General features: G+C 40.7%; 1 non-coding gene across 1 annotated transcript; it reads left to right on the top strand.

The window, feature by feature from the left end:
• The first annotated feature begins 10,618 nt into the window (after positions 1–10,618).
• trnas-cga (transfer RNA serine (anticodon CGA)) lies at positions 10,619–10,699 on the top strand. The gene has a single exon. It is a non-coding gene; the product is annotated as a tRNA-Ser (tRNA).
• Positions 10,700–11,886: the final 1,187 nt, after the last annotated feature.

Genomic DNA, 11,886 nt, shown 5'->3' with positions numbered 1-11,886 from the left:
TGATGATGAGTGTTAACGCCACAGGGCATAAGTTACTGAGGCAAGACACTGAAAAGTTCTTCGGCACAAAGACAATGGTAGAGGCCTTGAAGAATGTTGGAACGATGGCACAACTCAAGGAAATGTTAAAGAAGTACATGAGGACATCCACCAGCACGTCAGAACATCCTCTGAGCAATCTGCGAGGGATGTTATGTGGTCCAGCAGCCTTACGTGGGTTTACTCAACATAGAGTTTTCCTCACGTCGATCGTAAGAAGACACAACACCAGTTCATTGGGGCGAGGGGGGCGTGGTGGTGGGAATGGCCTTCCTCACTTCCACGTCATTTCGTGCATCAAACCATGCACAGAAGTTGTTCAACTCATCTGGGAGGTCGGTATCACCAGCACAAGTAGACGATGCTATGTTTTCTTTGGTGATGGACTTAATCATCTTCGATATACTCAGCATATCACCACTGTCCTGATAAATGGTTTATGTTCTCTGCGCGTATGCATGCTTTGCTTCTTTGATGGCGCATGACTATCGTCTATAGCTGCCCCAGGGATTGACGAATTAAAGTTGCATATCTCGCTTTGTTATTTTTTCATGTTTCATGGCGGCTGATTTAAAATGAAATTTCACGAGATATTTGATTATAAATTTTCAGCTGAAAACAACTACTCTCACGTTATCCCAGTCTTCCAATATCCGGTAGGGTTATCGTATGCCATAACAGCAAATGACTGGAAGTATTTGCTGCTCCACAGATCATACAGTTAAACAATCAAAGCGTGAAGAAGAATAATTACAATGATCCACCCGAGAGGGACTTCTTTTACTCAGCGTGGACAACGAGGCAGAGAAAAAGGAAGCAAATGAGACAATGAAATGTATAGACATATTTCACAATTCAGGATCTTCGACTGTTCAGCATGTGAGGATCTCTACCATTGTCACGCATTTGCGATGTCCCAAAATGCCTTAATACATGTGGTCAATAATTAGGGGATAATACACTGATTCTACTAATGCAAATGTAGCATCTTATTAACAATGTATAATTATGCACTTTCTAACAGTTTTAATACATGTGCCATTCTTTATAAGTTGCAAGTATATTACAGATGAATGTATATTACAGATGAAACATGAACTGACGGCACAGTTGAGAATTATATACTCCAGGAATCAACAATAACGTACATGGAAAGGAAATTAATGGAAAAGCAAATATTTGCCTATTGCAGACAGAGACAGGAGAACGTTTAGAATTTTGAAACGTAAAGATCACAAAACAAAAATGAGGTATCACCCTGTGGCAGTCTTCATAGATAAAGAGCAAGCGATGGTAGGTTAGGTTGCTCAGAACGCTACTGATGCACACCAGTCAAACAAGAACTCAACGGTCATCTTACAGCTTCATACAAAGTCGATTTGCAATTGCTGGTAATGCACAACAGTGCTGCCAGCACCATGGAATCAAAAGCGGGTTCTACATTTCCGCTGATAAGCTTCGATTAGATTTAAAACATACTGCCAGATTTGCTGAGCATTACGATAATTTTCAATCTTTTGTTTGTCTCAACTTCAAAGGAGTCATGTGAGTTTACATCAGAAGCAGCCATCTGTTCAAACTGTTATTCAAAAGAGAAGAACTGTTTGAAATTCTCCGACAGTTTTCAATGAATTCAAGATGTGTCCAAAAGTGAAGTCTCTGGAACACATATGTCTTAGCTGATGTCCGATTCCCATTGCAGATTTGTTTCAGGTAGCCAGCTATGGTCTAGTTGAAGAATTAAAAAATCAACATAGATCGAGCCCCAAAGGGAGTAGAATATATTGTTACTTTCTGCTGGGTGCAAGGTGTTCAGAAAAGATACGCAGGCCAGGAAACGTGGATTATTGGTGGCATTGGTTGAAGAGAAGATTGAAGTGATGAACGAGAACACCATAGGAGTTTCAAAGACAAAACAAGGCCAAAGATAAATATTAAGATTTGTTCAATTCCACTGAGCAGTGTAGTTCATATACCACCTGTTCTAGAAAGGTAGTCCCAGAAAAATTCGGGAGCAATGTTCATATTGAGAAAGTCAATGATAGCATTTTGTATCATCGTTCTAAAGCAATAAATTTATCGTGACATCTTATTTACATTTGACTGAACATACTTCCATACATTTGCACACAGGAAAATCAGTTATCGTGCCAAATTGTACAGTCCTTGATTCGATTCCGACTGATTATCGCATGCTGACCAACATCGAAAGTAATGATCATGAACATCTATGTCATTACCAAGTAATTCTGATATTTCAGCCTGTGAACTCTTCATTTTGAAAACGTTGGCACTTCTTTCTCTCTCTGAAAGTTAGTGTGTTCGTATCTTCTTCCAAGTATACACTAACAAATTATCACCCATGTTCCAATTCAATATGATGCTTTGTCTTCAGCCCCCAGTTTCATATCGGCATTCTGCCAAGTTCCTTCCCATTCAACTCACTCCATTCCTTCCTTGTCTTGAGGAGCAGGAAACTTCATCGCGGATGATTGCCTGGTGATGACATAAATTCTCAGAATGCTTTTGACCAGTTCTCACATGGAGAATATATGAGGGAAAACTGAAAGACCCGAACCTTGGCAGAATATTCTATTACAGATATGAATTGGCTTGTAAACAGAAATAGAATGGAATCATATTGTCTTCTTTCTCGGTGAAGCGTTGATTAACCACTTATTGCAGCAAAATAAAACTAATTGGGGTTGTGAGTTGAGAGGAAGATAGAAGGAAATATAACAGCAGTCTAGAAAAATTGTATGCTCAAGCAAGCTGATTCAGTACAGTGTGAATTCGCATGACGTTATGCGAAATGATTTCAAAAAGGAAGAGGTGGAGAGGTCATCCAGCGACAACACCAAGCTGACATTGGAACTGACAGTCTTTTCATTTAAGAAGAGATTGATTCGGCTGGTATGTTTCCACAAAATGTATATAAATGGAACGGAACTTTTTTGAAATACATAAAATTCTCACAGGAATAGAGAGAGTAGCTGGATGTTTCCTCTGATTGCAGAGTATAGAACGAGGAATTCCAGAAATAGTATAGTGCGTGGAACAAAAGGATTGACATGAAGAAACATTTCTTGAGTCAGAGTATCTGTAATTCGATACCACAACAGGTTGTGCTGGCTCAATCTCCTAGTATATGCGAAAATACATTCATTTTATTTGATATCAAAAGATTCAGAGGGCGTGAAGAGCAAACAGGAATATGGTAAGGAGGTAGACAATTAACCAAGGTTATATAGAATGACAGAATAATGTTGAAGTGTCAAATTCCTGCTCTTAGATTTAACGTTTCTATCTCTGCATGCAGATGTGCTGGAGGTGACTGACTTGGGCAGGGAGTGGAGCTGAGAGTTAACAGCTTCAGAAGAAAATGAGTGCTATGTTTTCTGTGCTGATGCTGAAGAGACGAAAGTAAATCATGAACCGTGAGGCCGTAATTCGATCCTGTTGAGACATCAGAGTTAATTGTGCGGGTCAGGAGAAGCCATTAACAGATGATTCCCAGGCTGTAATTGGTTAGGTAGCCATGAAAGTAACCGTTGGTTCTGTTCCTTGCAGTTGAAGGACATTGCAATGTTGTTCAAGCAATATGCTTTATCTGATTTTGACAGATGCTTTGATTGTCGTGCCTTGGCGTTCTCGTGTTCAGCACTTAGTGCTTTCCCCACTGAGAATCACGTTCAATTCCTATTCATGGGTGAAGCTGTTTTTTCTCGGTTGCATGAGATTTATTTCTGAAAGGAAAACTTTCTCTTCACTATGGACTCAAACATTTGTCACTAATAATCAAGGAGTGCTTCCAGTCCATTCAATCCAATGCACGTGGTGCAAAGTGCAAAATTTGGGCAAGTGGTGATCAAGGATTCGAAAGGCTGCATCTTCCCCATTCACTGATATAAAAAGACAATCACCGGTCATGAACTACAGCATGCACATGGGAAACGATTTCATTCGCAATCTTTGTTGAACTGAAGTAATTTCTCAATTTCAGACCTTAAATCTTTTGAAACTGATCTTTTTGATTGCAGGTACATCATTTCAGTTGGGCGACTCTGGTCAAGTTTCACAATATCACTCTGCGACATTCTCGAACCCACGTTTCATTTTATAGTATGTCTTCCATACCGTTCAGCATCATTCAACTTACATGAATGCCGTACATCCCACTCATGGACTGCCATTTTGGTGGGGTGGGTAAGGGAAATGTTGAAAAGGTGCAGATGCATGTTAGCCAGAATTAGCACGTTTTTTTAAAATGGAATTTCTAAGGTGCAGAAACAGGTCCTTCGGCACAACAAGTCCACACCGACACTGCAAGATTAACCCAATCATTAGCATTCCCCTTTCCCCATTATCCTATATTTACAAGTGACAAATGCACCTCACCAAAACGCGCTTGAACATTGTGGGGAATTTTGCATGGTCAGTTCTGCTAATCTGCATATTTTTAGATTGTGGGAGAATCTTGCATTATCTAGCAAAAGAAGTTCAGGCACAGGGAAAAAGAAAAGAGCGAAATGTTTCAAAGAACCATTTTGCACTCACAACGTCCGAATTATGACAACAGGTCTACTTGATATTTTGTTCTTTGTGATGCTGTCGAATAGAATAAAAGAATGAACTGAACTGGCATGCAGAAAGGCTTACTTTTCTAGATGCGCAACCCAGTTTCTTCAGAATATAACCTTCTTAAAAGTTAGGTTTAAAAAGTACAAAACTACATTCTTTCAATGCTTGCTTCACTCCACGGGCATCTGTCCATAAATTTCCCCATAATTTCAGGCAATCCTTTAAAGTAAGGCTTATTTTCAATGTTAGCAATTTTTCTTCCATGCTGCTGCTATACTTGTGAGCGGAGGTACCTGTCATATCTTTACCATTTGATTCACCATTGTCCATTACGGTGGGAATGTATGTTCAGATTCACAAAATTCTCGTTGAAACTAAATACCTTCTGAACAATTAGAGATGGACAACAAATGCTAATATAGCCAGCCACATAATGATCCCCTGAATGAATGTTGAAAAATCAACAATGAGAAGTTAGGAAATGGGATCCACGTGATGGAAATGCCCCAATACAATAGTAATTGGGGCAGTCAAGTGGGCATTGGGTGATCATATGGATAGTAATAGTGTGCAAATTTAGAACGAAAAATCAGGGGACGTTCATGAGGTCATGATTCTCAGTTAACAATTGCGAACAGGCACGTTTCAGAATCGGTCCTCTGGAATGGTCTAAGGAATGAAATGCTTCACTTTGAGGAAAGTTTGAGGACTCAGGGTCGTTACGCGATGAAGTTTGGAAGTATGATGGAGAATCTTATAAAAACAGAAAAACTACTGAATGGCCAACGCAGAGTAGATGTTGGAAAGATGTTTTCAATTTGGGCGAGACTCGTAACCGAGTGCACAGCCTTAGGACAAAGGGAAAACTTTTAGAGCGGAGAGAAGGAGAACCTTCTTCAGCCAGCGAGTGGTGTGTGAAGGGAATTCTTGCCACAGAAGGCTACAGAGTCCAGTTCGTTTAGTATTTTCAAGACTGTGATAGATACGTTAATGAGTATCAAGGGTATCAAGGATGAAAGGGAAGTGTGGGAGACAACGTTTGTGAAAGTGATAAGCCATGATTTAATGGTGGACCAGACCCCATTGGCTTAATTGTATAATTTCTGCTCCTATGCCTTAAGATCTATGATATGGCGAATGGCATCTTCTTCCGCGTTAACAATTGTGTGATTCTATGAACTGTGTCTTCAATCCAATTGGGTGTTTATCTTCATCTGCCTTCAGGTTCTCCAAAGTATAATTGCCTTATGAAAAGGCGGAGATTGTTTTGTTTCACGATATTATTGTGATGATTATTGTGGTGCAGTCAATGTTATCTGAACATGTTCTTCATATTTACTGACAAAATTGGAAAAAAATGTTTAAATTAATATTATCGCAAAAATGTGTTTTTGGTAAAATGGAGGAGCCCTGTATGACAGAAATTATTATCAACGGAGCAGGTTCACTCTGAGTGAAATATCTTTGGAGTGCATGCAGGGTGATTACGAAAGGCCAGACGATTTATACTGGAAAGCCTGCTTCAATACTTATGTCGATCACGTATGCTTGAACACTTCTAAATCTTGCACAGGTAAAACCACATAAAACTTAAGGCCGTTGTTAATTCGAAAACGAACAAACACAACTTAAAGGCATTCAAAGACCAAGTATCCATGGTTCACTGAAGTGGAAAATAGCAAAACTTCTCAAGACCAAGACTAAAATTTAATAGTCCTCACTGTGTTCATAAATCACAATACTTAATTGTAAACTTGTGCCCAGCTTCTTCTCGATTAATCAGCGAGGACACACAATTTAACTGCGTCATCCTGTTTATCTCTTCAAATATTTTTCAGCTTTAATGAGATCACCTCTTACGTTTTGAAATCATAAAAATATTAAGGCAGGATTTGCCCAATTTCAATTCATAGGACAACGCCAATAGACAATAAGTGCAGGAGTAGGCCATTCTGCCCTCCGAGCCTGCACCACCATTCAATATGATCATTGCTGATCATCCATAATTAGTATCCTGTTCCTGCCTTATCTCCATAACCCTTGATTGCACTATCCTTGAGAACTCTATCCAACACTTTCTTAAATGAATCCAGCGACAGGGCCTCCACTACCCTCTGGGGCAGAGCATTCCACACAGCCATTACTCTCTGGGTGAAGAAGTTTCTCCTCATCTCCGTCTTAAATGATCTTCCCCATAGTTTTAAGCTGTGTCCTCTGATTCGGCACTCACCCATTAGCGGAAACATGTTTCCTGCCTCCAGTGGGTCCAATCCTTGAATAATGTTATATGTCTCAATCATATCCCCTCTCTGTCTTCTAAGCCCAATGGTATACAAGCCCAGTCGCTCCAGTCTTTCAGCATAAGGTAGTCCCGCCATTACAGGAATTGACCTCGTGAACCTAAGCTGCACTCCCTCAATAGCCAGAATGTCTTTCCTCAAGTTTAGAGAAGAGAACTGCACACAATATTCCAGATGCGGTCTCACTAGGGCCCTGTACAGCTGCAGAAGAACCTCTTTGCTTCTATTCTCAATCCCTCTCTTTTGAAGTCCAGCATGCTATTATCATTATTCACTACCTGCTGTACCTGCATGCTTGCCTTCATTGACTGGTGCACAAAACACCCAGATCTCATTGTACTGCCCCTTTACGTAAGTTGACTGCATTTAGGTAGTAATATGCCTTCCTGTTCTTGCCACCAAAGTGGATAACCATACATTTATCCACATTAAACTGCATCTGCTATGCACCTGTCCACTCACCTAACCTGTGCAGGTCATCTTGTAATATCCTAACATCATCCTCACATTTCATCCCACCACCCACATCAGCAAATTTGTTAATGTTACTACTAATACCATCATCTATATCATTAATGTATATTGTAAAAAGCTGCGGTCCCAGCACTGATCCCTGAGGTACACCACTGGTCACTGCCTGCCATTCCAAAAGGGAGCCATTTATCGCTACTCTTTTTTTTCCTGTCAGCCAACCAATTTTCAATCCAAGTCAGTACTTTGCCTCCAATACAATGCGTTCTACGTTTACTCACTGACCTCCTATGTAGGACTTTATCAAAGGCTTTCTGAAAGTCCAGGTACACTACATCCACTGGATCTCCCATGTCCATCTTCAGAGTTGCATCCCGAAAAAAAATCCAGAAGATTAGTCAAGCATGATTTCCCCTTCATAAATCCATGGTGTCTCTGACCTATCCTGTTACTACTACCAAAATATGTCGTTATTTCATCCTTCATAATACACTCCAGCATTTTTCCCACCACTGAGGTCAGACTAACTGGTCTATAAATTCGTGTTTTCTCTCTCCCACCTTCCGTAGAAATTGGTACAACATTAGCCACCCTCCAATCCGCAGGAACTGATCCAGAATCTACCGAACTCTGGAAAATAATCACCAACATACCTCCGATTTCTTGAGCCACCTCTTTCAGTACCCTGGGATGTAGATCATCAGGCCCCGGGGACCTATCAACCTTCAGACCGAACAGTCTCTCCAACACCAGTTCCTGGCAAATATAAATTCGCTTAAGTTCAAGTCATTCAGCGACTGTTACCTCAGGGAGATTGCTTATGTCTTCCCCCAGTGAACACAGATCTGAAGTACCAATTCAATTCTTCTGCCATTTCTTTGTTCCCTGCAATATATTCTTCTGTTTCTGTTATCAAGGGCCCAATTTTAGTATAAACCATTTATTTTTTTGCCTTTCACATACCTAAAAAAGCTTTTACTATCCTCCATTATATTTTTGGCCAGTTTACCTTCGTACCTATTCTTTTCTCTGCCTATTTCCTTCTTAGTAATCCTCTGTTGTTCTTTAAAGCTTTACAGTCCTCCGTTTTCACAAATATTTTTGCTATGTTACTTTTGTTTCTCTTTTAACTTTACACGTTTCTTAACTTCCCTCGTCAGCCACAGCCACCCATGCCTCCTCCGAGGATCTTTTTTCCTTTTTGGAATGAACTGATCCTGTATCTTCTGCATTATACACAGAATTATCCGTTATTGGTCCTCCACTGACATCCCTGCTAAGGTATTGCACCATTGAACTGTGGCTGGCTCCATATTTCTCTTTATTCAACAGAAAAGTGTCACTTCTGATTGTACCCTTTCCCTTTCAAATTGCAGATTGAAGCTTATTGTATTATGGTCACTACTTCCCAATGGCTCCTTCACTTCGAAGTCTCTGATCAATTCTGGTTTGTTGCACATTATCAGATCCAGAATTGCCATCTCCCTGTTAGTCTCCATCACCAGCTGTTCTCAGAATCCATCTCGGAGGCACTCCACAAAGTCTTTTTCTTGAGGTCCATCACCATCCTGATTCTCCCAGTCTACCTGCATGTTGAAATCCCCCATAACACATGTCATAACATCTTTGCGACAGGTCAATTTCAGCTTCTGATTCAATTTATATCTGACATCCACACTTTTGTTTGGGGGCTGTAGATAACTCCCAAGAGGGTCTTTTTACCCTTAGCCTTTCTCAGCCCTATCCACACTGGCTCTACATCCCCTGATTCTAGGTTCCCCCCGCGCAAGGGACTGAATATCATCCCTTACCATCATGGCTACCCCATCGACTCTGCCTGTCAGTCTGTCCTTACGATAGCACGTGTAGCCTTGAATATTCATTTCCCAGGCCCTGTCCGCTTGAAGCCACGTCTCAGTTATCCTCACAATATCGCATCTGCCAATATCCAAAAGAGCCTCAAGCTCATCCATCTTATTTGTTAATCTATGCTGTCAAGGCTCATCAACATTCGTGGTATACCTCATACGGCAATAGTAACTTTCATAAATTGTGGATTATAATTCCTTATACTGTGCTCGAAGTGCAGTCTAACTGAGCTATCGTACATTGGAAATATGACCTCTATCTCGTGCCCTAATGTCCTTCAGCTGGAAAGGATGGCATTCTGCAACTTTCGCAACTGATTTCTGTAACTGCTGGTATACTTCAACGACTTTCTAAAACGACACCAAGATGGATTTATACAATTCTGTAAGTGAGACTTTCTACAACAATCAGTTTTCAAATTGATACCTTGGAAGGAAAATCTACAGACTTTTCCCATCTGACAAGTATGATAAAGTCAATTCGTTGTTCTTTATTAAATCTTGAGGGACATCGACAGAGTGACTAGACAAGATGCTTTCCCGTTGGTGAAGGAGTGCAAAATTAGAAAGATTATGTTTAACATGAGAGGTTAAAGATTTAAAAGGGACCAAATGGGCAACTTTTTCAGGCGTGTCTAGAATGAGTTGCCAGAGTAAGTTTTGGAGACTGGAACAACTACAAAATCTAATGGCATCTGGATGGGAATATGAGTCACAAGCGTTTAGAGGGATGTGGGCCAAATGCTGGAAAGTCGGACCAGATTAATTTAGGATATCTGTTCTCCATGGTCAAGTTGGAGCAGAGGATCAGTTTTCGTTCAAAAAGAACGCAAATGATTCACCCAAAACTGCTTCCAGTTCCAAAACGTTAGTCAATCTTCCTCTCTTGTGCTCACAATTCCTGTACCTGATGTCAGAACTTAAGAGTTTCATTTTTGGAACTTTGACTGTCAATCATTTCCGAATTCGTTCTAATTCGGATTTTGTTTTCGAATGTGAGCCAGTGTTCAGGTATTTAGTATGAATATTTCTGGTACCAAATTGCTCTGAATATTAAAACTAATTAGCATATCCACTTCGGCACCAGTGCTGGACAATTGAGTCAAAACCGTTCATATGCAAGGAGGCAAATGACTCATTTGTGGTGTAAATTCCGTGATTCTCTAACTCCACGAAGAATCATTCTCAGAAGTTCATCTGTGGCAGAATCCAGGCTGCGGTGAATGCTGGTCAACCTACAAATGTAACATTGTCTGCAAAGGCTTTGGCGAAATCTTTGTCTCCTGATAAATGTTCTGTCAACATCTTATGGTTTCATGGTTTTGAGTGTTTTTAGTGAAAACTAAGCACCTGGATGTAGCTGTGATGGCCGAGTGGTTAAGGCGTTGGATTCGAAATCCAATGGGGTTCCCCACACAGGTTCGAATCCTGTTCACAGCGTTCTACTCGTTCGAAACCGCTATCTTCTTAGTGGGCTTTTGCATATCATGAAGCTTGACTGAGACGTTCAATTTAAAGTCGATTTTCGAACGCAAAGATCCGAACTAATTTCCAGAGTGACCCAGTGAGTTTGATGAATAAACTATGTGTCGAGACAACAGGAAGGCACCAACGTGAATTAGGGTCGACGTAGGTGATGAGGTGTTGTGAAATTTAGATGCTCGGGCGGGAATGAAGCAAAGTTAGATGCAATGCAAAACATGTAACTGCAGGCAATGAATGCCTCATTTACTAGGATCTGTTGAAAGACAAGCTGTGATAATATTTCAGACGCACAATTTGTCACAGAGTCATACAGATGTAGAGAAAGGAAACAGACCCCTCAGTCACATCATCAGGCAGACGAGATAGCCTAACCTAATTTATTCCCAGTTGCCAGCACTCAGCTAATATCCCGCTAAACCCTTCTTATTCATAGAATCATCCAGGTGGCTAACACTCTCCACCACTTCCACTGACAGCTCATATCATGCACATGCCCCCTCTGCCTGCAACTGTTATCACTTAGGTTCCTTGTAAAGCTTTCAAGACTAACCATAAACTTATGCCCTCTCGTTCTGAACTCCACCACCCAAGGGAAAAGACGTGTGCTATTTATCCTATTTCTGGCGTCACGATTTCATAAACCTTTATAAAGGAACTCCTCAGCCTTCGATTCTACATGGAAAACAACCTCAACCTATTCAGCCTCTCCTCATAGCTCAAATCCTCAAAACCTGAGAATATCCCTGCCAATCTTATGGGATCCTGTTCAAGTTTCACAACATCCTTCTGAGAAGAGGGATGCCAGAATTGCACACAATAATCCAAACGTGGTCTAGCCATTGTCCTGTGTACTCGCAACATAATCTCCCCTCTTCTGTACTCAATGCTCTGACAAATAAAGAAAAGAATACCAAGGAGCTTCTTCACGATCCTATCGACATGCGAATCTACTTTCAATGAATTGTGAACCTGCACTCCAAATTCTCTTTGTTCAGCAATACTTCCCAGAACCTTGCCATTAAGTATATATTGGGAAAAGCTAAGGAGACAATAGATGTTCCCTGAACCAGTCTGCAATTTTGCGCTAGGTCTCTCTGATGTAGAGGAGAACACACCAGGAGCAATGGATGCGAGAAATCATG

This window comes from Hemiscyllium ocellatum, chromosome 50, assembly GCF_020745735.1.
Source record: "Hemiscyllium ocellatum isolate sHemOce1 chromosome 50, sHemOce1.pat.X.cur, whole genome shotgun sequence".
Lineage (NCBI taxonomy): Eukaryota > Metazoa > Chordata > Chondrichthyes > Orectolobiformes > Hemiscylliidae > Hemiscyllium > Hemiscyllium ocellatum.
This window is presented reverse-complemented; position numbering and strand designations above follow the sequence as displayed.